The sequence below is a fragment of the Pimephales promelas genome, chromosome 6 (genome assembly GCF_988280905.1).
Source record: "Pimephales promelas chromosome 6, fPimPro1.hap1.1, whole genome shotgun sequence".
NCBI classification, from domain to species: domain Eukaryota; kingdom Metazoa; phylum Chordata; class Actinopteri; order Cypriniformes; family Leuciscidae; genus Pimephales; species Pimephales promelas.
In genome coordinates, this window is record NC_142774.1 from 33785593 (window position 1) to 33799213 (window position 13621).

At 35.8% G+C, this 13621-nt stretch overlaps 1 long non-coding RNA gene across 3 annotated transcripts in view; it reads left to right on the forward strand.

Annotated features, from left to right (window-relative positions):
- Positions 1–13621, forward strand: part of LOC120481160 (uncharacterized) — a 275415-nt gene that overhangs the window by 5861 nt on the left and 255933 nt on the right. For 2 of the 3 annotated variants that reach the window (XR_016169034.1, XR_005623270.2), the window contains exons 1-3: positions 1725–1980; positions 11052–11126; positions 11220–11295. This is a non-coding gene — a long non-coding RNA (uncharacterized LOC120481160). Of the gene's footprint in view, positions 1–1724; positions 1981–11051; positions 11127–11219; positions 11296–13621 lie in introns of those variants that run through there. The other variant, XR_016169035.1, reaches the window with a different exon arrangement.

Here is a 13621-nt window from a genome sequence, read left to right on the forward strand (position 1 = left end):
GAATGAAAGAAAAAGAGAGAATAAAAGAGGTTCGAAAAGAGATACAAAGAAGACTTCCATTGAGACTGCATGGGGAAAAAATGGAGTTAGACACGAGTGAGGTTGTTTTTGTTGACCTGTACCTGTTTGGCTTCTGCTTCTACCAGAAAGCTGAGACAGCATATCAAATGGACAGCCACAATGCAATTTAGAATGTTAAATAAGACTAATATACTCTTGTGGGCTCTTTTTTTTCTATTTATCTCTCTAGTAAAATGTACTTAAAGTACCAGGGGTGTTGCTAGACCCCTTTTCCTGTTTTTTTTTTTTTTTTTTATACCCACAATCCATCTGTTTCTCTTGAGCGATTAAAATATTGTGATAATACCGTATATCATGATAAAAGCTCAATCAATTAACCACAGCATAAAAATGTTATACCGGCACATGTTTATAACCCATAAAATGATCGTGTTTGACAAAACTGAAATGCCATGTATTTAACTTTTTTTTTCTACACTTTAAAGAGGTTATTTTCTTATATTACTGGTATTCATATATCTTTTTTTTAGATTCCTAGATTGATTTGTTGCACTTTTTTATACAGTTATTTTGTAAATCTAAAATACCTTTTTCAGTTTGAAGTATTAGATGTGTGGCTGCAAGTACTTTTTCACTTAACCCTAAAACCGTATTCTGGACAAATGTGGGCAAAATAGTTTTGATTTATTTATTTATTTTTTTTTAAAGTCCCTTTATCTGAGCGGTACAAGACTTGACCTGAACACACACAATTTGTTTTGTGACTCAATTCTACAATGTTAAGAGAGTGGAAAAAAATAAAAAACCTCCTTAATCTTGTATTTGGGTCAAAAATGAGCACCCATAGAAATGAATGGGAAAACTGTAATTTAGCATTGTAAAATAAGCCAAAATAAGACACCAGGTGACAACAAAGTCACTTTAACTTTAGGTTTTAGCTCCAAGAACTTATTGGAATTATATTTTAATGCAGTTAAAAAATTTCAACAAAAACCCCCCCCATAAAAATAAGCATAATTTACATCGAAAATATGGTACTTTTTTGAAGTAAATAATTTTAAAAATACCCCTTAAATAATAATAATAAAAAAAAACACCAGAAATGGATAGACAAAACTTAAATAATTTCAAAAATACCCCTAAAAAAAACAAAAAAGAAAAAGAAAAACACCAGAAATGGATAGACAAAACTTTATCGAAGACATGTGATATAACATGTATAATAAATAAAAATTAGGATCACACTCTGTGCCCACATTTGTCCACAATTACAGGATTATGGGCTATAAACTGAATACGGTTTGAGGGTTAAGATAAATAAAAAAATAAATTGCTGTGTATGTCGACTCGATAATAAAAATACTCTAGTTCACTGTATGTATTTGTTCATGTTTTATAGTCAAGGTATCGGGAAGGGAAAAAGTGTTTTTTTTTTATTTATTTATTTATTTATTTTTTATAAGCTTTTCACACATTCTTACACATGGCCCCTTGTGAAGTCAGTGAAATCTTTATTGATCAATCCCTCATCCAAATAAAGAATATCGAATAAAAAAATAACAAACAAAACCACTGAAGGTGACCCTCCTCACGGAGGTCCCTCACCAGAACTGCTTTCACACCTTTATACTGAAAGGGTCAACCATTTAACAGTAATAGGGAATTTAAATAATGTTCACATACATAATAAAACTACACTGAAAATGAAAATAATATTCAAAATACATCAACCTTAATTACACAAGGAAAGTAATACAAATAATAAACAAATACATTTCTACAAACAATAAACATAAGCACAATGAAACATGAAACATTAACCCCCTGCTCCCATTGAGAAATGGACTATGCCTACACTACCCAGAATTCTTCGGGATGGCATAAAATGAGGAACAGGAAGGCCGCCCGTCCTCTTAACACCCACCCCCGGAAACCATGCTGCAGACATGAACCCAGAAGGTTAGTTTTGCAAATGAGGATAAAACTAATGATTTATGAAATACCAAAATAAAGAACTAAATCTCTTGGTGTTTTTTTAACAGTCTAATGTGCACCTCAGACTAGAAAAAAGTTACCAAATTGTGAGAAACTAACTTTTATAGAAATAATATGAACCAAACAAACAAAGCGGCCTACACTGCCATCAGGGGACTTTGTCACACACCTTTAATTTATTTGATTATGCAAATTGATTATGACATTTTTTATTGTATGGGAAAAAAATGTGTTTGTTGCTGAGTCTGATGACTGAATCTTTTCTTACATTTATTAACCTAAAATGTAATGTAATCATATGTTTCCATGATTCTTAAAACAAACAAACAAACAAATAAAAAACATTCAAATGTAGCCTTTGAATTTGAAATCTGTTACTCATTAAATTTAAAAACAATTGGTGTTTTCTAAGCATATTATGTATATTCGACCCCATATTGACCTGAATATGAAAATAGCTCCATTTATTCTAGAAAAAAAAGGTATTTTTCCTCTCTCTGAATCACAAATATGGAAGACATACGCATGCATTAGAAGCAGAAAGCTTTCTGACCCAGTTTGGTTGGTAATACTAACATCCTTAATGTCTGTAATCACTAAAAATCTCCATCTGTGTCAGAATGGTTAAGAGATGGGAATTCCATCGGGGGACCTTTCTGAGTGTTTAGTGGAGCTCTGGATGATTTAAATGTTACTTTGATTTGATTTATTTATGCGATGAGTTAGTTAATCATACAACTCAAATGGGGGAAAAAAGAAAACACTCAGCCAAGCACAAGCTAAAACACTTCCCAGAAGCCTCTGTTAATTTATGACCTTTCACAATACAAGTCCATTCCGAAGATTTGTTTCCTAATACGTGAAGATCTTCTGATGGGCTTTTTCTTTTTTTCCCTACATTTGCATCCAAGGGTTTTCCAAAACACTCAAATCCATTCCCCCTCTTTTCTCACTGTTACTGATCCATATTCATTTGTATCTGTTAAATTGGTTTTTCGTGTTTTTAAAGAATAATGTTGCTACTAGAACGTTTCTTTGCTACGTCAAAATTGCAGGAAACATTGCAGGCAAGAGAACAAAATGTTTTCCGCCATCAGCCGTTCTCTTTTACCATCAACAAACGCTGCATCAAAATCTCTCTACATATTAATGCTTTAATGAGACCCCATTTGGTGTGTCTATATTTGTGCTGTATTTGCTGCGTGAAACCATTGTTGTGTGTATTAAATGTGTGTGCGTCGTTTTGATAACTTTAATTAGATAAGTAGAAGTTTTAAAGTAGTTAGCCCTGAGGCTTGAACAAGTTTCAGACATCAACAGCGCAGCAGTCCCTTAGAGAGAGAAATAGTGTTACCCAGTGTTCTTGCCGGGAGGGGGGCAACAAGGTCCTCCTTTGTATTGGATATAAGGCCCACCTCAAAACATGTTTTGTCCCGAACACCCATCCCCCCACCCCACAGGCTCAGGAATATAAGTTATGGTTTTGTAACTATTTAAAAAAAAAAAAAAACACAAACTAGGAAGATGGAAATACACTGAAAATACATTGGTATAGAAACAGTTTTCACTCAAAAAATTCTAGTAAATCTGACAAACATTTGCAGAGAAATGGTAAGTAACACAATGACTTAAACATGAAATAGTAAGCTATTTTCTTTAAAACATAAATCGTTGTTTTATTCCGAACTTTTTTATGTTTATGGTCTTCTTTAGGGTTTTTGGTCAACAAATATTATTTGTTAGTTAATTGTTAAATTATTTCTCTGTTTTAATATTTTGATTATTCCCTGTCATCTAATGCTTACTTGCAGATAGTCTTTAAAAACACTGTTTAATGTAATCTTTAGCAAATCTAAACATAAATATTAACTTTTACTATACACTATAAAGTTGTGATGCCACTTTAGCGTTTGAAATTACTGCTTTTAGTTTTTTTTAGACAAAATACTATTTCATTTTATTATTGATTGTCTCTCATTTTTCAGCCGTGTGTGTGTGTGTGTGTGTGTATATATATATATATATATATATATATATATATACAGTATATATATACTGCCATGCTATATGATAATCAAAGAGAGAAAGGGAAAGAAACATATTCCGAGACTCCAGGTCAGTGTGGCATTTGATTATGAAGCCTTTTGAGTTGCTGGTTTTCATTTGAGGACTGAAGTCGTTTGACATTTCTGTCAGGTGGTTTTCTCTTCCTCACCCTCAGATCGTCTCGTATGGCACTCTGAGAACACTCAACCTGGACACTAATGAACTGCTCTCTGGTCTCTCACTCTCCCTGTTTCTTCCTTTCCTCTTTTCCCCATGCATCCCTCCCCTTTCCAGTTTTTCACTTTATCCCCTCTTGCCTATCCTCCTCACCATTTATAACACTCAATCACAACTGTTTCTTGTGACTTCTGTGACTGCTTCTATTTCTCATTTCCTTTGCTGTACATAATGTGTGTGTTAGTTTGTTTGTCACTCAGTCAGTCAGTCTCTCTCTCCTTCACTCACTCAGTAAGTCACTCACTCTCTCACTCTCTCACCCACTCAGTCCCTCATTCACTCAGTCACTCACTCAGTCCCTTGCTCACTCACTCAGTCCCTCATTCCCTCACTCACTCACTCAGTCCCTTACTCACTCATTCACTCACTCACTTAGTCCCTCATTCACTCACTCACTCACTCACTCACTCACTCACTCACTCACTCAGTCCCTCATTCACTCACTCACTCACTCACTCAGTCCCTTACTCACTCACTCATTCACTCACTCACTTAGTCCCTCATTCACTCACTCTCCCACTCAGTCCCTCATTCACTCACTCACTCACTCACTCACTCAGTCCCTCACTCACTCACTCACTCACTCAGTCCCTTACTCACTCATTCACTCACTCACTCAGTCCCTCATTCACTCACCCACTCACTCACTCACTCAGTCCCTCATTCACTCACCCACTCACTCTCTCACTCAGTCCCTTATTCACTCACTCACCTACTCAGTCCCTTACTCACTCATTCACTCACTCACTCAGTCCCTCATTCACTCACTCACTCACTCACTCAGTCCCTCATTCACTCACCCACTCACTCTCTCAGGCCCTCATTTACTCAGTCTCTTACTCACTCACTCAGTCCCTCATTCACTCACTCACTCACTCCCTCATTCACTCACTCACTCACTCACTCTCTCACTCAGTCCCTCATTCACTCAGTCACTCACTCAGTCCCTTACTCACTCACTCAGTCCCTCATTCCCTCACTTACTGAGTCTCTTTCTCCTTCACTCACTCACTCACTCACTCACTCAGTCCCTCATTCACTCAGTCTCTCTCTCATTCACACACTCAGTCCCTCAGTCTCTCTCTCTCTATTTATTTCCTCACTAACTCAGTCTCTCGCTCCTTCATTCACTCACTCAGTCCCTTATTCCCTCACTCACTCAGTCTCTCTCTCCTTCATTCACTCACTCAGTCCCTCATTCCCTCACTCACTAAGTCTCTCTCTCCTTCACTCACTCAATTCAATTCAGTATAGCTTTATTAGCATGACTGTGTAACACAATGTTGCCAAAGCATCAACATATTATATATAAATAATAGAACAAACACACAGAACATATATGTATAGATCATGTCATATAGATCATGACATATATTCACCCACTCACTCACTCACTCACTCACTCACTCAGTCTCTCTCTCCTTCACGCACTCAGTCCCTCATTCACTCAGAGGTGTAAAGTCCAGGGGTCAGAAAGTAAAAGTCCTGCCATATGTTTATTCCACCCATGAACTCAACCAGCTGATTTCACTAATTAGTTCTAATGCTTAACGCTGTATTATCTCCTGTCTGAAAAACTGTGCTAATTATCACATCCAGGTAATTGAAACAAAATACTGAGGAGGACATTTATTTTCTGAACCTGGACTTACACCTCTTCACTCACTCACTCACTCACTCCCCCGCTCATTTATTCCCTCATTCACTCACACGTTCACTCACACACTCGCTCACTCATTCATTCACTCACTGACTCGCTTGCTCACTGACAGTCTGTCTCTCTCTCTCTTTCACTCACTTAAATTTTAAATGAATACACATTGTGATCTCTCTTCATTCTGAATGAGGCTGTTTGTCATGTTAATTTTTGATAGGAACACAATGAAGTGTTTGAGCTCGTACAAATTCTAATAATCTTAAATAGTTTAATTAGATGCAACTTTTTAGTCACCCAAACTGTCAGTTTGCAGTGTCAGTTGCACTCTTTAAACATTAAGAGCCTTCCTGATGCATAATTAGAAATGCATTAATTTGTTTGTAATTTTCTTAAATTATTATAATTGTCTTGGCATCTAAATTTTACAATTGAAGAAAAGACATTAAAATAAAACATTAGAGGCTCCAGACTAATTCATCGTCTGGGCATAAGTTTTGGGGTTTTCTTCCTACTCACTTAAATTTAAGGTAATTTAAACCATTAAGCACTGTTAATTTGTGAAAAGCAATCAGATAACCACATTGAAAAAGGCAATCATCATCCATCCAATATCATTTCCCTGACACATGAAAGCCCAATTAGGATAGGATAAAGCAAAAGGCCAGTCACTGAAGACTGAAGCTGAATGTCAGAGCCTGTAAGTCAGGTAAAGTTCACTCCATCACAGATCTGTTCATCTTTGATGAGCCTCTTGACGATTTAGCAAACTTTGCATGTACTTCGATTTTAATTAACCAAAAATTTTATCTTGCTTACCATAGCATTTTGAATATCTGATGTCGATTGAATGAGTGATCACATCTATGTTTCCTCATCACTTTTACTGACTCTTAACAGTAGTTCACCCAAAAAAAAAAAAAAAAAAAAAATAATTCGGTTATCATTTAATCACCCTTATGCAATTCAAAATATCTTCTTTAATGTATGTTCTATAGGAAAAGAAAATGTGATGTGAAGAAAGTCAAAATTGACTACATAAAACGGCACTCATTTTTTTATAAACTTTTATCTTCATTATTTATTCATCCACATACAAGCTACATGCTGTTGGTAGCTGTGAATAAAATCACCTATTATTGGTTAATGATACTAAGCAGGCGCAAAACGTTGAAATATTTTTATTTTCCAGGGATGTGCATGACAAAATGGCAAGGAACTGGTAGCTTGTGGTGTAAAATGGCCTTTAGTTGTGTCCTACCCAGAGGGCATAGATGCTGCCTGGTCAGTTGCAACATACACCCTTTCTACTTCATTCCCACAGGGATGGATGGATGCTCGTGCCTGTGTCATTTCTCATTTGTCATTTGTTCTCAATCTTTGAGTTAAGTTATGACATGACAACAAGTGTTGTCTGACCAGTGTATTGCCAAACAACACATTCCCCTGCACACTGTATGATACATGATCAGATCCCTCAGCACCAGACTACTGTAATCTATGGGCCTACCTTTTTTCCCTACTAAAACAAACTAAAACTACCATAAAAGTAACAATACTGTAGTAATCACTAAAATTGTATTAATAATTAATAAAAAAAAACAACTATAGACATATTTTTTCCACAAGTTTATGGAAAAATTAGCTGAAACCTGCTCCCTTTCAGTTTTTGTTACCTGATGAATATGAAAGATCTAAAAGAGTGCATATATGATCCATAAATGCATATATCCACTATGTTAAATCACATGAAATTGAAGTCGTGGTACTGTAGTATTTGTTCCCTATTGTGCAACGTATTGGCGAGTGAAATAGCTTCTCAAACAAGAAATAAATATTGGGCTAGACTTGATTTTGTCTATTGGGAATTGATTATCATTGAATCACTATGGTTTTGAATCACTACTGCTGTGATGTCATTTGAGTGACAGGTTGTCCCGCCCTCACGCCAGTAAACACGTTTCTGCAAGAGTGAAGGGAAGTTACTTTGATTAAAGAATTAAACACTTGAATTAAATAACAAAAAAATAGTGTGTAATGATAAGTCATTCATAATAAGAATCTGATTCCGCATTGTCGTGCAAATACTCTTGTCTCTTGATTTCACTCTGGTCTCAAATGTACCAGCAAAGTCTGTCAGCACAAACATACGCTAAGACTGCACTTCATGATCCATGTTACCTCTTTTCTTTCTGTCGGTCTTTCTAATAAACAGCCATGCATCTCAGGTTACTTGAGTTTAATGATGATTAATGTTGATGTAGTGTGTTCACTGAAAACAGATTGATGTTTTGGATCTTTGAAGAAACACAAGGTCAGACCATTTTTCCCCTTGACATTTTTGGGATTGACAGTCACAGCTGGAGGGGTGCTGGGTGGCAAAACTGAGTGACTGATGGAAATAAAGAATGAAGGGAGAATTCATGAAATGGTCACCAGGACTTTACTTGAGGGGAGAGAAAGAAATGGGATACAGCAAATGAAGACAGACTTTTGCAGTGTTTATGAGAGTGACTAATAGTTGTATTAATAGTTTATTTTTTCCCAGTTTGTTTTCATTTCGACTATGATCTGAACTCTAAATGGTCTGTGTACTGGTTTGTAAGCTCATTTCATATATTTGTTGTATGTGTGGGACATATTGGCAGATGGAGGTCACAGGTTATCATTACTCCAGTAGGAGTTTTTGAGTGAATCATTATTTCAGAAATACTGAATCATTCAGGAACAAAACTATTATGAAATGTCTAATTGAACAATTTAGAAAACCAATTCATTCAACAACACTGATTGATTCAGCAATGAGTAATTGAATCATTCATTTTAATGCTGGGTGGTTTTTCAAAATTGTATATCACTTTTTTTTTTCGTTCGATTTTCTGGTTTATGACTTTTTTTTTGTCATGCGTAATCAGGTGTTCAAAGCATTTTCTACTGTTTGAGAGATGAATTACTGCAATAAATTTACTTTGGATGGTCTATTTTATTGTCATTAGTTAATATTGTAGACTAGAATAGCGCCCAGTATAACCTAAAATTGTTATTTCTTAATGTTCTAATTACATTCTTATAACCAAGCAAGAACATTAATACGTCTAAAAAAAAATAGACGTTTTGAATGTTAATGGGAACGTTATGAAAACGTTCTTATAGGCCATGTCCACACTAATACGTTTTCGTTTGAAAACGTATATTTTTCTCTCCGTTTTGGCCTTCCGTCCACACTGAGATGCCGTTTTAAGTCAACGAAAACGTATCTTTTAGAAAACGCTCTCCAAAGTTTTTGCGTTGTAGTATGGACAGTGAAACCGGAGGTATTTCAAAACGATGATGTAAGTTTAGTCATCATGTGATCCATGTAGTACCAAATAGATATCCATGTTTATCCATCCCGTTCTCATCCTTTAGCGTCACATAAAACGCTATATGACAAAACGGCGCTATGCTACGCACATGGCACCCTTTATCGTTAATATAACACGCAAACCCAAGACGTCACAAATCCTTTAGCGTGAATATGACGCGCAGACCCTACCCCACACCTAAACTTAGCCCTCACAGCACGTGTTATATTAACGATAACGGGTGCCATGTGCGTAGTATAGCGCCGTTTTGTCATATAGCGTTCTATATGACGCTAAAGGATGTATTGTGCTTGTTATGTATTATTCATTTTTACACTGTTGCTAAAATATGTTAGGCTACTTTCTATGTCACTAAATATGTGCTATTCTTCATAGCACAGTACTGCAAAGATAATGTAGGCTACTCACATTTGCTGTCCTGCGTCAAAACAGGAGAGCAGTTGCGTTTTAGGCCAAACATATAGTGACTTAATGCGACCTGGACTTATCTGTCATGATTCTGCCTTCTTGTCTTTGATTTTTCTCTAGTCGTGAGGCAGGATCATGACAGAATCATGTTTTGTGTGCAAGCGCATGGCCTGTTTGGGCCATGTGCTTGTGTTGTCTCGTTAACTTACCCCGCCCCCTTGTTATCCTAGTCTTGTGATTATTGTCTAGTCAGTTTCACCTGTCTTTGTCTTTAGTGTTCCCTTTATAATCCCCTTGTGTTTGCTGTCCTGTGTCGGTTCATTGTGTGAAACCTGCCGTGAGATCTGTTTGATGTTTTGTGAAGTTTGCAGTGAGTAATTCCTTGAGTTAACTGTTTATCTAGAGTCTGTTCGTGTCTTAGTATTGTTCCTGTCTTGACCTCAGTCTAAGTCTAGTGTTTGCTACCCAGTCTTGTTTTGCCCCCTCGTGGGTTTTATTTTCTGTTTTGTCTTGAATAAATTCTGTGTTGAGCAATCAGTCTGCTTTTGGGTTCGTCTATCCTCCCACTTCATAACATTATCAGTGATGGTGAGATATTTTGCTAAATAAAATGATCCTGTTATTGTGCAATAACATTATTATTTATTTTCCCATCTGTATCATCTCAGTGAGCTTTTGTGAAGTTTCACGCATGCGCAGTAAAGTGAATTTAGAAGTTTCTCATCCACACTGAAACGTCGCTAGTGTGGACGGAGATCGTTTTTAAACGAAAACCCCGTTTTCAAATGTATACGGATTAATGTGGACGTAGCCATACCCTAAAATTGACTGGGGAAGAGGAGAGATTCGCGACTGCACTGAACACGTTTTAAATGCACGATTCTCAATAGACTTACAAGAGCAGCGTGTATCTAAGAGCGTGCGCAATATTCCACGCACGAGCATAGATTCGCGCTCGCACTTTATATTAGTTTACTTTCACACTACAATAATTATAGACTAGTATAAAATACTAGTATTGTGAATTGATTACAAGATTTGAGTATTATCTTTGGGAGATCTTTACATTACTGGAGCGCAAGTTAAACTGAATATTCTATTTTTACTTAATTACATTTCAGAAGAAAAAAAAAACAGTACTTTTTAACTTTGACTTATACTAGTGCTTTGAGTGGAGGAGAAGTTTGCTTTGCAATTAGTCAGTTCCTTTTTGTTAAGTTTTTTTTTTCTCAGTTAGGCAAATGTGTGTGTGAGTGCGTGCATGTATAGTTTAATTTATCCTTTTTTAAATGTTTTCGTTGTCTTCCTCTCTTTTTTTTTAAAAGCCTGGAAGTGTGACCAGACAGACTGCCAGAAATCCATATTGACTTCTCACAGTATTGCTATTCTTATTCTTTGAGGTCAGTCCTCTACATGATTACTTGTACCTTTAAAATTACTGCTGTTTCCATTAACATGAGGTTTCTCCTCTTTGTTTTTCTCATCATTCACAGAACACATCAGTAATCCCGCTTCTTGACAGATGGTTGACCGTGCCATGTTCTCTCCGCAGTGATGCTTTTCCTAGAGGTTGGTCTCTTGAGGATAATGACGGCCACAAGATAGCTTTGTCACTGACATTAGAAGATATATGGCACACCGCTTAAGATACATGCTGTCACTTTGAAATCCCATCCAGTGGAATTTCATCCAATTTTCCTGGTATTTTCACCATTGCATACATCATACATTTTTTAGATTAAAAAGGACAATTTCATTTTACCTGACAAACTATAAAAAGAACCCGTGCACCAAAAGAAATCCATCTGTGATCTGAGTTAAATCTTTAATAAAACTGGAAGCACATATTGCTCCGTGATTATTGTAGATAGGCAAGCGATGGGTTACGGGAATTTGTCAGATGTCATTTTTTTAAAGCACAGATGGAAAACCTGTCTGAAAGTCTGGTCTTCAGCTATTTTAGAGTAATGCACCTGTTAACCATGCAATTTAATATTTACAATGCTGTTGATTGGCAGGTATTGTTGATTACAGATTAAATGGGAAGTCATGAATAGTAAATCACTGACGTTATTACACTGTAAAAAAAAAAATATATATTGTTGGTTTAACTTAAAAAAGTAAGTGACCTGGGTTGCCTTAAAATTTTAAGTTGATTGAACTGGAAAAAGTGAGTTAATACAATGAAGGAGATTAATTTAATCATCAGAAACTCAAAATAATAAGTTATCTCAACTAAATAAATTATTATAAAGATTTGACAAAATAAAATATGTTGTGATAACAAATCTTGAAAATATTTTTTTTTACAGTGTATAAACACCCGGTTGGTTTCAATCAATAGAGATTAAAATCTTTTTTGTGAAGATTGAAAGTTTGAATGTGGTCAGTCAACATTCAGATTAGCACTGTAGATCAGGATTTTGCCATTTGGTACTGTAGCCTGGGATCACTAACAAAAAGTACTGTAGTAATTGATGGTAATATGTTTTGGTAATATTTGGTATATGTTTTTTTTATGGATTATATGGTTGTATAATGGCGCTTTGGAGCGAATATGGTATTAATTTAGTTCCATGTTGTGTACATGTAATATTGGTCTACTCATACTTATTGGTCTACTATACAGCTACTTTGTTTACATACATAATGGTGTTTTATTCAAGTAAAATATTTACAATTTGGTGTTTTAAGTCTGGCCTAAAATAGCATGCGTATTCATGTATCTACATGATTCATTTTAAAGGTTTTGTATCGTAACAATGATGGATGGATGTAAGGTTATTTACTTCTCCTCATTGACCTTAATACCTCATCCAGATCCAATAGTTACCTAATGCTTTTGATAGCTTTCAAGTAAAAATCGAGTGATTCATTTGCTATCTTGTACTACCACAGTGTGGCAGCGATAGCATTAGCATATTTAGCCTAGCTTATTTAATCGTGTCAGTTAGCTGCAGTGCTGATAAATGAGCTTGTGTTTAAGCTCACTAAACCAGCTAGCATCTCTTTAACATGAGTATTATGGAAGAGACACAGTGCATGTGACACAGAGACACACATACTTACAGCATCTTAGTCTTAATCTCCTAGATTCATTTAATCCACTCAATAATCCACCGCAGCATCCAGTCGCCACTATCTTAGCATCGCTAGCAATAATCTGCTGATCTTTATAGGCCGGCCTGTTGGGTTTTATACGAATATGGCCTTTGATCTGGCCGAGGATCAGGGTTGTGGCTTTAAATAAGATATTGGATTGCAGATTTATATCATGTTTCAATGGCCGTATCCACGAATCGCTGATTTAGAGAAATGGATGGATGAATGCCCTTTATTGATCCCCAAGGGCATCGTATACTCACAGAAGTGGGGCGGTACTCACTGGTACATACCAGCAATTTTGCACTAAATACTTTTCACAGTAACGTGAATTATGCTTGTGTACTGGCGTTATGCTTTTCTGTCCCTCAACAAGACAGTCTGTGCTGTCACTTACACTACTCTAAAAGCGTTAGTCTTGCTAGTCAAAGTTTTAACAATCAATAAATCTGCTGCATATTACAGCTTGTGGGGCCTGAGACCAGTTTGAAAAAAATGGAATTCAAAATAAAATTTTAACCTGGAAATAATAAGACTATTTTAGACTTTTGACAAACTAAAACATATACAATACAAACACACACACACCTTTCTTAAAAGCTTCATTTTTTTTTCTGTAGTTTTTTTTTTTTTAGATTCTGTACCATTTAATAACTTTTTTGGGATTATTGTGACGTAATGTGAATAAATGAGTTGAACAACTACTAGAAATTATGTATTGTTTAATATTCCAGTCAAACACTTATAAAAAATATTATGTGGTTGAGTTAATACTACAGAAAATAAAATGCAA